The sequence below is a fragment of the Acromyrmex echinatior genome, chromosome 1 (genome assembly GCF_024713525.1).
Source record: "Acromyrmex echinatior isolate Ae372 chromosome 1, ASM2471352v2, whole genome shotgun sequence".
Classification (NCBI taxonomy): Eukaryota; Metazoa; Arthropoda; class Insecta; order Hymenoptera; family Formicidae; genus Acromyrmex; species Acromyrmex echinatior.
In genome coordinates this window covers 20,989,355-21,002,780 of record NC_141852.1, presented here as the reverse complement: position 1 = coordinate 21,002,780, position 13,426 = coordinate 20,989,355, and the positions used below count along the sequence as shown (strand labels likewise).

The 13,426-nt window shown below is 34.5% G+C and overlaps 1 protein-coding gene across 3 annotated transcripts in view; it reads left to right on the top strand.

Moving 5' to 3' along the window:
• Positions 1-13,426, top strand: part of Eip93F (Ecdysone-induced protein 93F) — a 161,709-nt gene that overhangs the window by 131,877 nt on the left and 16,406 nt on the right. The window contains exon 11 of one of the 3 annotated variants that reach the window (XM_087406081.1): positions 14-5,867. The exons of the other annotated variants lie outside the window; for them this stretch is intronic. The gene's annotated coding sequence lies outside the window, so the exon portion shown is untranslated. Of the gene's footprint in view, positions 1-13; positions 5,868-13,426 lie in introns of those variants that run through there. 3 annotated transcript variants of the gene reach the window in all.

The following is a 13,426-nucleotide window of genomic DNA, read 5'->3' as shown; positions in this document are numbered from 1 at the left end:
TTCGTCATTTCAGTTAATATAGCAGGCAGACCGTTGGACCAAGACGAAATTGACAGAGACGAAAGTCAGAGTAGGAAGGATCGGAGGCCAGACGAACGCGAGAAAACGGCGACAAAAAGAAAAATAAAATGGTACTGTAGTGCGGGCCAGGATTTCCTATTTTTCTCGCATAGTCGAGCGTAGTTGCGGGAAAATGACGCGAATAAATATACAGAAAAGAGGAGGATAGAGCAGCAGAAGTGAAAAAGGATGATCCACACGCACTCATCTCATGACTCTCTTTAAAAGTAACGACTGAAAGACTCTAGGCTGTACATAAAGTATAAGGCATGTATGTTCGGTGTTTTAAAAATGCAAAAATTCCTTATTAATGCAAAAAAAATTATACCTACGAAAAAAGTAAACCATATAGGCAAGGCTACTCTCTCGGTGTTTTTTGGAACTAAACTTAAAATTTACCCTATTTAAAGCAAAAAACCGTGAATAATGTAACTTTAAAGAAAGCGCGCGTAAACGCGGAAACAAGTTATTGAGTGTAAACGTTAAGGTCTCCTTAGGGTTAAAAAAAAAACAAGCTGAACAGCAACAAAGCGAAATGCAAGCTAATTATGATTGTGTGTAAACGTAAATTTAAACCTTCCTTCGCCCTGTGTCCGCTAAGTCACTTTTTAACTGTCCACCACCACACCACCGCCTGTGTCTCTCTTCCCTTTTATTCCTCACCTACTCCTCACTTCCTCGCAGACACACCTTTGATGAAGTATATAAATCACTCGGTGTGATCTGTCCTATTCGATGCCTCGAAGTCTTTTTCTAAACGTTCACCAGGCATTATTATGCGAAAAGGAGGGGAATATGTTTATACACTTGTTCCGACTACTAACTCACTTATCCCTTTATCACCCTCCCACAATCCAAAGCCCACCCAGAAACCTATACCCGCAAATTCGCATCACCGATACACCCAGAAATTCAAGCCCGATATCCTTTATCGAAAGATTTATCGTTAGATGTGAAAAAATGATATTTATCGTGCGGATGATAGTAAACGTGCGTACACTATGATTGTCGTTAATTCAATTACGGTTACGATGTTTCGTCGCGACGTTTAGTGCGGTCTATAATCGGCGGATCTCAAATCTCCACGATCCATCTGGTGCAACGCGGTACGTCTTTCGGTATTTCTTTTTTATCGCGAAAGAAAAGATGATACACCAAGGGAAGTTAGAAAGCGCGCAGGCAAATGTGGGACAAACGAGGCCATTCGCGTCCGATGTCCGTGTCGCCGAAAATAATTCGCAGTTACTACGGATACCTGTCCTTTTCATCGTTGCTTGTAATTGGATCAAATTCGGGAAGCAGACGACGATCAAATTATTGGTGGTTTTCTCTCTATAGAATGTGTTATTCAATTGGTACCTGTAATTTTCACACATATTCGTTAGCTAGACGAAAATTGGCCGGAATAAAAGAGAGTAACGTTACAATTAAGAACATTGCAATTAAGAATGGTTAAAATTAGGCAATGAATGGAATCCTTTCATTAGATGTCTTTATAAATCTAGTATAATTAATGTTCGGTGAAAAATAAAATAATAATTTGTTGTTTGTGTGATTAAAATTCTTTGAAAATGATTAACTATATTTTTTGAAGATATAAAATATTTGTTATATCTGCGTGTTATCTACGAGTAAATTTAAAAAATAGACAAGACTATAATGTATTGATGAAATTAATCATTAATCATGCAAGGCACGTATTATACGTGTACGTTGCAACCAAGGAGGTGATTTTCGACGATGCGGACTGAAGAACAATACGCGTAAGGCTCGCCCGCGTAGTTTAGGGACGATTAGGTCGCGACAATTAGTACGATCGACGACGTAATTAATGATACGTCCGCGTAATGATCTCCCAGTGACACATCGACGTGTCTGCCATAACAGTTTAGACTACCTACAGACGCCCGCATATACATACGTCACTTTTTTCTCTCGCGGCAACGTCGAAGATTCTCATACTGGCGCGATACTTATAAAACACTCATAGCGATTTCGCGATAAAGCGCGATCGCCATCCGGACGAGCGATCGATGAGACGCGAGAGAAGGTCTCGTTCCTTCACGCAAGAAGGGAGGGATTATTGACGTCGAGGGAGATATTTGTCTATCTTTTTGGCGACTTCCTTCGAGTAAAATCTATAGAGGAACTACCGTTCTTTCTTTAGAAATTTGCTACGCGCGATCGTCGGGGAAAGGGATATGAGAGAACTCGAGGCTAGGCATGTACCGTTGTAGACGCGATTGTTGAAGCACTGTCGATCTTTTCGTTCTTTATTTTTTGGGGGAGACGGCGGGACGAAGGCATGACGGAAGCTTCTCTCAAGTCGAAATCGTATCGTTGTTCTCCATGTTATTGAGAAATCGAGCTTAAGGTTTCTTTTATGCACGCGTTTCCATTCGTGTGCCGTGCAATGGCAATTCTCGTTCGATTCCGAAGACAATTACTAAGAAATTCGACGTTTTCTGTAACGTTATCTCTAAAATGCATATTCGAAATTATTATTCGAAGAAAATGCAAAAATCTAGAAGAAATGCGAAAGACGTCTAAAAGACATTCGAAAAATCAGGATGTCTTTTAAATGCCCCTCCGTTATGTTTTTTTTTTTTAAGATATTTGTTACCTTAGAAATTTTGTTGTTTGAAATACACGGTAATTATGGTACTGCGATGCAATAAAACGCATGCATAAAAAATATCTTAATATGTAAATTTGTTCTTCGCGATCGAAGAATTCAAAAGAATCCTTTAGTTCTTCGCTCCGTTCGCGCTTGTACATCCTGTCGTCTCTCCCTTCGTCGCGGGCGATACGCTAAACAATCCGGCGAGTGACGGATTGGTCGAATATACGGGGAGGAACAGAAATCTTTAAGAATTAAAAGATGATATATTATATTAAAATATCTGTGATGTAAAAAGTAACAAAATTTTGATGTATATTTTTCACAAATTATTGTAACCAGCTAGTATATATGTAATAAGATTACGGATATATATTATATATATATTATATATATAAAAAGAATAAAGACTATTGTAATTATGGTGTGCGCGAAGACAAAGTAAAAACGAGTAAGAAGGCAAACCGAGAACTAACGGGACAAAACGAGCAAGTAGGGGAAAGAGAGGGGGAGAAAGAGAGCGAGAGTAAAAAAAAGAGTGAAAGAGAGCGAGAAAGATAGATAGATAGATAAATAGGAAGGAAGGAAGATGGAAGAAGCGTGATCGCGAAATTACGTTGATCCACACCGGTGGTCAGACGGGACCAAGATGGCGGGCATCGCTCGGAAAGTCGGGTCCAAAGATTCCCGTTTTTGCGTTTTCATTTGCACATCTTTTTACGTTCTCGCGCGCGTGCTCTTTCCGCTTTCATCGAGCCTCGATCGGCAGAACGAGAGGAAACGAAGGGATTCTCACGTTTTCTTTCTCCATTCGCTTCTTTATGAGAGGGAGGAGAGAGAGAATTGAGACCCTCTCGAGCGCCCTTTCAGTTCGCGTGAAGGTAGAATGGGATTCGAACGCGATTCTGGATAATGGAAAACTGGAAGATTTGGTCCGATTGGCCCTGAAACGGCTCAATGTCAGCTACCTCACAATATTGTCACGTTTGGTATGGTTCCAGCGAGAGACGCTCGTGTGTCACGAATGTGAGCACAAAGAGACATTTGTGACTTGCTTCCTCAAATGAGTGATTAAATTTCATTCGGCCTTACTATCTTTGCTTGCCCTTTATTAATTATATATAATTGGCCAATAATTGAATAAAAAATAATTCAATAAAAAAAATACTAATTTATTCGAGAGTACAATTTTTTTTTCGAGGCAGTGAGTTTATTTAAAAATTTAAATTTTAATAGTAAAAGTATTGCATATATCTTTTACGTAATATATATTATTTCAAATACGAGTGTAAATGTGTAAAAAATGTCGGTAATTATTTTAGCTATTTTTAAATTACTAAACATGTTAAAATGTGTGATAATAGTAATGAAATCATTGTACTATAATCGGTTACTTAACCTGAAAAAGTGCATCAAGATTGAAACATTCAATTTTAACAATTATCGATATTTTTATTTTCAAGTTTTTGTTATATTATATGTTATTTTACCGTCGGCGTCGTAAATAGAATGTCTCGTCTTCACACTCGACAGACACACGGGCGTCAGCGAACGAGGTCGTGTGAAAATGGTCTAAACAGTTCCAAATTGTGCCTAAGTTATGAAGTTACGTTTTTACGACTTGCACAGTAGCACGAACGAAAATAGATGAGACTATCGTAGCAGCAAACGGATTTAGTTTGAGCGCGCTTGACCGGAGGCGACAGAGCGAACGCGATAGAGACAAAAGCGGTATATAGAGTTTCTTATTAAAGTAAATTTAAACAAGGGTGTATATTACCTACACATACGTTCCAGGGCCGTCCGGCCGCCATCTTGTGTTCAACCTTATGTTCCGTTTTTTCGAATAAGTGCAATTAGGTACACGAACAGGATCCACACTCACACGCATTCACTCATTAAATACACACACGTACACACGAGACACACGTTGAGAAAAAAATGGAATAAAACGAGCTGTTACGCGCTAAGTTACCGTTTTTTAAATTCTATTTTCAATTCACGCGCATTCTCGAATGTTGGGATTTTCGTGATCAACGAAGAGCTGGCCTGTCATTCATATAGGGATACACGCACACACAAGCAATACACGCATACATGAATACACAACATGTACACATACATGAGACATATATACGCAATCAAGTGACCGACGTCGATTCGACAAAAAAAGGTCTTCCCTCGCGTACGCGCGGATCTTTCTTTAAAATTGATGAGACATTTAGACGTGTTTCAAGTGTAGCAAAGAATAATCATTTTGTGCTTAATCTAAATTATCGGTTGCGTATACGTGTTCCTATTTCCTGATACCGTTGAGATAATCAAGATTATTCCGTGTGATTGATTTCGCTCGAGTTTCACTCTAGGGATGATATTTCATCGCCATTGTCATAATTCCGTGTTCATTATTAATGATCTTTGCTTTATTTTTAAGTTATGCTTTTTTTTGAAAAATATTAATTACAGCATGAATCAATTTTTTATTACTTAAAAATACAATTTCCGTAAAATTATCATCAAAAGCATATCATTATAATAGGAAAAGTATTTATTTGATTGGAAATTAATATTTGTCTATTTATAAAAATTATATTTATTTGATTGAAAGCGTAAACTTACTCTTGTGTGTGTGTGTGTGTGTGTGTGTGTGTGTGTGATTGTAATTAAATTTGTATTAAAATGAATCATTATAATACTGCCTATCCTTATACATATCTTTTGTTTGCATGATTGCTAATAATGCGTGGTTGTTAATAATGACACGATTTATTTCGTTGATAAGAACAAACAATTTGTTTATTATATTTTACAATTTTAAACTACAAATTATTGTATACGCGTATAAAAATATATAGAAACATTATGAACAATTATTAGTTAATGAAAAAATTGAAGGATATAATCTAAAATTTGGAGGAAGATCCGCGCGTTCACGAGTCGACAAGTCCACGCGAGTTCGCCTGAACCAATGTAGTAAATCGAAAAAGTCTCCTCCGTTGTCGGTCGAGGACTCGGTACCTTCCTGATCGGCTTTAATAAACTTGTAATCCGTAAGCTTTTTTCAGTCACGAAGTGACTCTAAAGGCACAAAATGGCTCGACGAGCAAGCAGCATCGTATACGCTGATCGACCGCATGCGTATTGGAGACCGTTAAAATTAATTAAGAGAGGAAAAAAAAAATAGAAACGGAGTACCGACCGAATTGTGTTCAACTGGGCGAATCGCCGCCGTCGTCTCGACGTCGGATGGCGGACACACGTATCATAGATAGGATAGATAGATATACGACGAACAAGTCGGAAGATTTCAACGCGAGAATGGCAACATGGGGAAACCGGTGCTGAAATCTCGTCTCCGAGGGGCCGCGAAGAAGGCGAAAGCTTCTTCGTATCGCGACTGCCGAGAGTGTCCCCGAGTGCAACTCGCGACAGCTGGAAATGAACGAGCTCTCCGCGAGATTGTATATTTTCGTTTTATATTTCGTTTCCGTGCTATTCGGATAATCCCGAGACATCCTTCAAAGACGAAATTCTACGTTTCTTGCATTTTTAATTAGCTAAAATGAATACAAGCTAATTCTACTTCCCAAATTGCAAGGAGCAAAATTGCGTGAAATAGCAGGTTGATAATTCTTCATGCACTAATTGGATTATGTATGTACAATGACTTATCTGTTAATTTACTGTGTATAATCAATCACAGTTTATAGAACAAATTGTATCGATCTTTTAATTTAATATCGTTTTTTAATTTCTTTTAGTTTCTTCGCTGTCGGCTAAATTAAACTCGATCTGTTAATAATTCGCAAAACAGTTTTTAATCTTCAATCTTTCAAATGTGATTCTAAAATTATTGGTTTAAAATTGTTGAAAAAAAATTTATAAAAGTATCGAAATTATGTTTTCGACAGTCGTAGATCTCATTTTCGCTAAAAGGCCGATCGGAGGCGATCGTTTCCGGCACCGACTCAGCCTAGACTTTTCGACTAGTAGCGATTAGGTAAATGGCGCTGGTACTACGCAGCTAGCATCGATGGTACTCGTAGTTTGGCGCTTTGGTTGTTTATATATCGTGTTCTTCTTTTTCTATATGCTATCACTATCGCCAGACCCGGCCTAACTGCGCAAATCGCCAAGATCATAATAAGCCGAACCACATCATGAGACGAGAACTTTTTCGTCGACGATGAGTGCCGATACTGTCGAGGAAACAAAAGTTATCTAATATTTCTGTTATTATTTATATCACATAATATTATCGAATTTACATGAAAAATATAACGAGATTCGATCGCAAACATTTAAAGATACATCATGAAAATATCTGACAGGGAATGCACAAAAATGTCTACCTTTAATCTTAATGAGTTTTGAATACGTTATTCTTTTAGAAAAAATAAAAGACAAGTTTTTTATACGTATCCTTTTTTATATTTTACACTTTTAAAGGGTGAAACACTTCTAAACAAAAATCGGTTATTCTATTTTGAAGCGAATACATCGGCTATGAATGACAGGAAAAAAATGATTTAAATAAAAGTTAAATAATGCAGGCACAACGAAATTATGCACATTTTTTTATGTGACATCACTAGTTAAATTATGTAGATACAAAGACTGGAATACATATTGCATTTATATTAATTATGTCAATTGTTTCATATATATACAAATGAAATTAATATTTTACGAAATTGTAAATTTTTTAGTGTCGTGTTACTTTGGTTTAAAGCCAACGAGAGAAAATCACAAAGAATAGAATGAAAATTAAAGGTTAAAGACTATTGAAGGTAAAAATATTGAATGATTCTGAGAATGTTGGAAGTAAAGTTGATACACAATGTAGACATATATTGTTGAGTAAGCAATAGCATGAAATGCTGTCTCTATACGAACGTTAATTCGGTACCCGATATCGAGTATTAGTCTCTTAGTATGCTACGACTTTGTAAATATACTGATATTTAAAAAATTTGTATTATACTTATATTTATACTTTACATAATAATTTTATTTTTAACTTGTAAAAATAAATTATATGAAATTCTTATTTGTCGCGTTTATATTACTATGCAAATATTTTCTTTTAATACTTAATTTGATATTACTTTTGTGGGAAAATATATAACAGACATCATACATTACATACCAATGTTCATATAAAATTATTTTTATTCTTAAGTTTTTTACAGAAAGAATAAAGATTCAATATATATATATAATATATACTTGTCACTTTAAATACAATAAACATATAGTAAAGTAACTATTTTCTTAATATAATCAATATTTTTATTTTAAAAGATATGTATATGTCTACAATTATGTATAATATTTTTAAGATAAAATTCAATTTAATCCGAAAAATAGTAATGCTGATTCTATTTACTGCTTCTTATTTAAATTTGCCTGAAACTCCTATTACAAATATAAAAAAATAAACGAGAAAATAGAAAATATGCTACAAGAAATATAAAAGGAATAAATTTGAAATTGAAGAAAAAGAATTTCTTGATTTTGAAAATTCTTTTGATATACCAGAAGTAGAATTAATAGAACAGGAAGAATAAAATAAAAGAATATTATTTTAATCAAATTTATAAATGATGTATATACCAATCAAAATATAAAAATATGAAAACCGAAATATAAAAGAAGAGCTGTGGAAATCTGATAACAATTAGGCTTAATAACGTAAAACGTAAAACATAAATTTTGAAAAGTAATATGACTATATTAATTAAGAAAATGGACAGAAAAAGTAAACAAGATCAAAACTACAATGGAAAAGTTAACAAAAAATTTCATCGTACACATTGAATAAATTCCAAGAAAGTCTAAGGAAAGGAGCAGTTATTTATAACATTGATATTGCTCGATGAGTTTTCAAAACGCAACAGGAGATTAATTTACAGGATTTACAGTATTACATCAATAAAAAAAAGTAAAAAAGCTTAAGATGACATAATATTGTATTCTGAAAAGTCACAAATTTAAATTATTCAATTGAAAGAACATCTGGAAGCAGAAAGCAATAAGTTTATTGAAAATACAATATTATATTACACGCCTTATGAATTTTTGGAAATTTAACGTGTATATAATATAATATTTAACATTTTCAATAAACTTATTTTTGTCTGCTTCTAAATATTCTTTTAATTGAATAGTTTTTTTATTAAAAATTTTGTGACTTTGAATATAATATTGTATACTATCTCAAATTTTTTATCTATTGATGTGATATTGTAAATTCTGGAACGTTAATCTTTTATTGCGCTTTGAGGATCCATCGAGCAATGTCATGAATAATTATTTCTTTGTTTAATACTTTTTTGGAATTTATTTAATGTGTACGATAAAATTTCTTTCAGTTTTTTCAATCTAGTTCTACATATATCTTTATTTTATTTTTTTCTTCCATATTTGCAATTGACATAGTAATGTTACTTTTCAAAATCTATGTTTTACGTTGTCGAGTGACTTTGATTGTATCATCAAATTTCTGATATTCCAAGGCTCTTATTTATATTCGATTGCTATATCATAATTTTACATATTTCTTTAACATAATCGATCTTTCTTTTTTTATTTTTATTTTATTAATTCTACATTTAGAATATCAAAAAAATTTTCAAAAAATCAAAAGATTTTTTTTTTTCAATTAAAATCTATTCTTATATATTCCTTGTAGTATATTTTCTATTTTTTCTTTTATTTCTATATTTGTAATAAAAGTTTTAGATAAATTTAACACTTTTTCTGGATTGAATTGTATTTCACATAAAAAATTATACATAATAAATGGTAGAATGATAGAAATAATGGTATATATATATATATAATATATATATATATATATATATATATATATATATATATATACACACACACACACCTCTTTTAAGATAAAAATAATAATTTAAAGAATAATAATGCTTTATTGCATACTTATTGTACTTATATTGTTTGTATATTTAAGATAAATATTTTAATTTATTTTTAAAGTATATGTAATGTATATTGTATCTTGTGTAGTATTATAATAAAAACACGATAAATAAGAATTTCATATATTAAGTTATTTTTACAAGCGGAAAATAAAATTATATAAAAAGTATAAATATTTAAATAAATTTTTAAATATTAGACTTACATAGTCGTAGCGACTGAAACACGATGTCGTGTACTGATAACATTTGCTTAGTTGCAGTATTTTATATTACTGCTTATTCAGTGACATATATCTACATACTAATGTTACCTTCAACACATTCTTTTTACCTTCAATCGTCTATGACCTACAATTTTCTTATAATTTGATTTCCCTCGTTGGCTTTGAATTCAAACAACGTGACATTAATGAATTTATAATTTCGTATGATTTTTTGTACATGAAAGTATCATATAAATGCAACATTATAGTTTTTGCATCTGCATAATTTAACTGATGATGTTACATAAAAAATATGCATAATTTCGCTGCGTATGTGTCATTCAATTATTCGACTTTCAATCTCGGCTATGATCTATTTCAATGTTCCGTATAAGTGTTGTCTAGTCGTACGCGATAAAAACTTCCGTTATTATACGCAGAAACGTTCCAAAATAGATTTGTTTCTATCTTTATCTTTTGTCACGTGAAAATGCGAGCAGAACGTATTGTGTGAAGAATTGAGTACATAAATGAGTACGAATTGTGTAGAGGCATATAGAAGCATTTGTAATTCATTCATGTTAATAATATTTCGGAAAATAACTTTATACGTATACAAAAGTAGTAACGTATACGAAAGTAGTAGGTAACGTATACAAAAGAATAAAAAAATATTTTTAAATTATAATTATTAGGCACTCCATTCAATTTTTATTTCACAAACATTTTTTCTTTCATAGTTTTGACAATATTCACTTTTAAATTGAATTTTGAAACCGATTTTTTTAAAGAAATGTTTCGCCTTTAAACATGCAAACGGGCACGTATAAAAAAATCTATTTCCTATTTTTGCCTAAAAAATAATATATTTAGAGCTCATTTAAATCGAAAGAGGAGAGGCATTTTCGTGCCTTTCCTTTGAAACAAATTCTAATTAACTAAATTCTAATCTTCAAGATGTTTTCATTTAATTTTTAACTATTATTTGAAAATTACAAAAAACATGAGTGTGCAGAGGTAAGCACATTCTTTAATTATTGTAAAATCGAATTACATATCGGAAAATCGATCGTCGGTACTCTAATCAAATGCTAGTACCAAAACGTCGTAGACCTGAATACGCCGGAGAGCTTCAAAGTACGACCAATTAGTTTACGGACCAAGTACGCTGAATCACCGGTAATAAATCAATCAAAAGACATATACACACGCTGAGAGAGAGAAAAAAAAAACGCATAAGTTCTCTCGTCTCGCGCGTGCTTTTTATTGTTCGGTCTCGGCGAAGACAATTCCGAAAGCAGCCAGGTCGGGTCTCCTTTACGGGCAACAATGGTTTTAATGATTAATTAAGAAAAGTGACTATAATCGAGGGAGAGGTGATTTAAGGAAACTAAGCATCCGATCCTCGGAAGGTCCCCGAGCCCTTCCTCCGCACCACCCCAAACAACCCTTACAACAGGATTAACCCCCCCACCCCCACCCCGCCAACGGAAATCTCCGCGCAATCCCACGCTCTTATTACAGCTTTCACCCGCAGCTAATTCCCTCCGGCCGCATTCGCATACTCAGCGACACGCGAAACAGTATACCAGAAATAACAGTACACGCAGTCTGCTCTCTAACATTATAGCTACAACAACATTGCAACAAGCCTCCCGATACCAGTCGTCTCCTTACAGTAACAGACGGGCCGCCGAGACGGGATCGACGGGTTGCTACGATCGCGATAAACGCGAATAATAAAGTTCGCTAGATAGTACGTGCGACGATTAGTACGACCAATCGATAATGGAGCATATCACGAGGAACCGGTCGGTTGATGGGAACGCGGGGTGTTCTCGGTATCGAATAATCCAACGGGAATTCAATCGTGCGAATTTGAATGATTAATTGCATTGTTCGTTGTAACAATTGATTCATCGTTTGTTCTACTTCGAAACATCCAGTTTGGTTCTCCTTCAAGACTGACACGGAACCTCAAATCGGGTCCAATCGGTAGATTAGAGATCGAAAGCGACGCACGGCGCACGGCGCGCGTTTCTAGATTAATCGGAGCAATCGTCGATCCTGGATTGAGCTAGCACACCTGTACACGCACCGGGCTGAATACTCGCCCGGTGCTCAGCGAGCAAAGCAAAAATAAATAACCGGCAATAACATATACACACTTACAGACAACAATAGACATTTCTCTCAGCATCAGGGCACGCAGCGGCGATCGCGTGGCGGCCGCGGCTACGATCGCCCGTAGCGATCGCGGCGCTCGCAACGGTCGCCGCGCGGCAAAGCAAACAAAGTAGGAAAAAGGAACAAATGTAACAAGTACAGATTACTAAAAGTCTCTACGTCATATACATATATCCAGCAGTGATTTACGCTAATGCAGATGCCACGAAGAGCAATGCAAAAACAAGGATCGCCTCGGCCTCGAGTCGCGATCGGTCGATTCATGGGCGGATCGACGATCCCGCAGCGATTTCGCGTACTCACACGTCGCAGAAACGCTCGACAGACTCTGACAAACGTTCGAACGTTCGCTCAGGGAGCCATCGCGCGATCGCGATAGAGACAGTGGCGAAGGGACGTCGGGATCTTTCTGTCGATCAATCGCGCGCGATATCCCGGCATGGATAGTCGTCGATCGCGGCGTCGCGAGGCCGAGCGAAGTTTCCCACAAATCAAAACCCGCAGTCAGATGCAGAATATATAAATAAATAAGTGCAGAGGAAACAAACTACTATAGTATAAACACAGAAAGGTATATTATATATAAAATATATTAATTATTATTATTATTATGATTCTTATGATTATTATTATTATTAAACGATACATAAAACAATATTATTAATAACACCGAAAAGTACTATATTACTACTATTATTAATTATTATGATTCTTATTATAAATTTAATGAAGACAAAATAACATTCCAACCGTCAATGTGCCACACGACTTTTTATATGCTCTTAAGGAAAAACTAAAAAGATGCTAACGCGAAGTTAGGGGTACGCCAGGTTAAACAGTACCAGGGTGATCGTCGTAAAGCAGCAGGAGAAGCTTGAAGCGAATGACGTGAGACATTCGCGTAAGGGCCCTACGGCAGGAAAGGCTTGACGGGAAAATAAGAGAATGCTATTATATAATTTTTATGAGAAACGGGCGTCTTTCGTGTGTTTATGTAAATATAAATACATGAGATTTTTCAATAGCTACTTTGCAATTAAAAATCTTTACACCGAAAATTCTGTTCGTAGAATAACAGTTTATTTCGATTATAACAATTTACTTCGATAATAGTTTACTTCGATTACCATCATCGGATTTAAATAGAGTTTTTATCTAGCAGTTTGATAATTTTTCAGATTATAGTTCACATGCTGTTATTAAATTATGATTTCACATAAAAAAATCTTCAGATTTGATATTCCCGAAATAGACCATAAAAGTAATTGAAACTACTATTCATCAGACATTTCTAAAATTTTAAAATTGTTTATATATATATATATATATATCGTTTTTTAATACAGATTTAAAAATAACGTGTCGTACGATTCGATATTAATAGAAGAATTTCATGTTAGAAT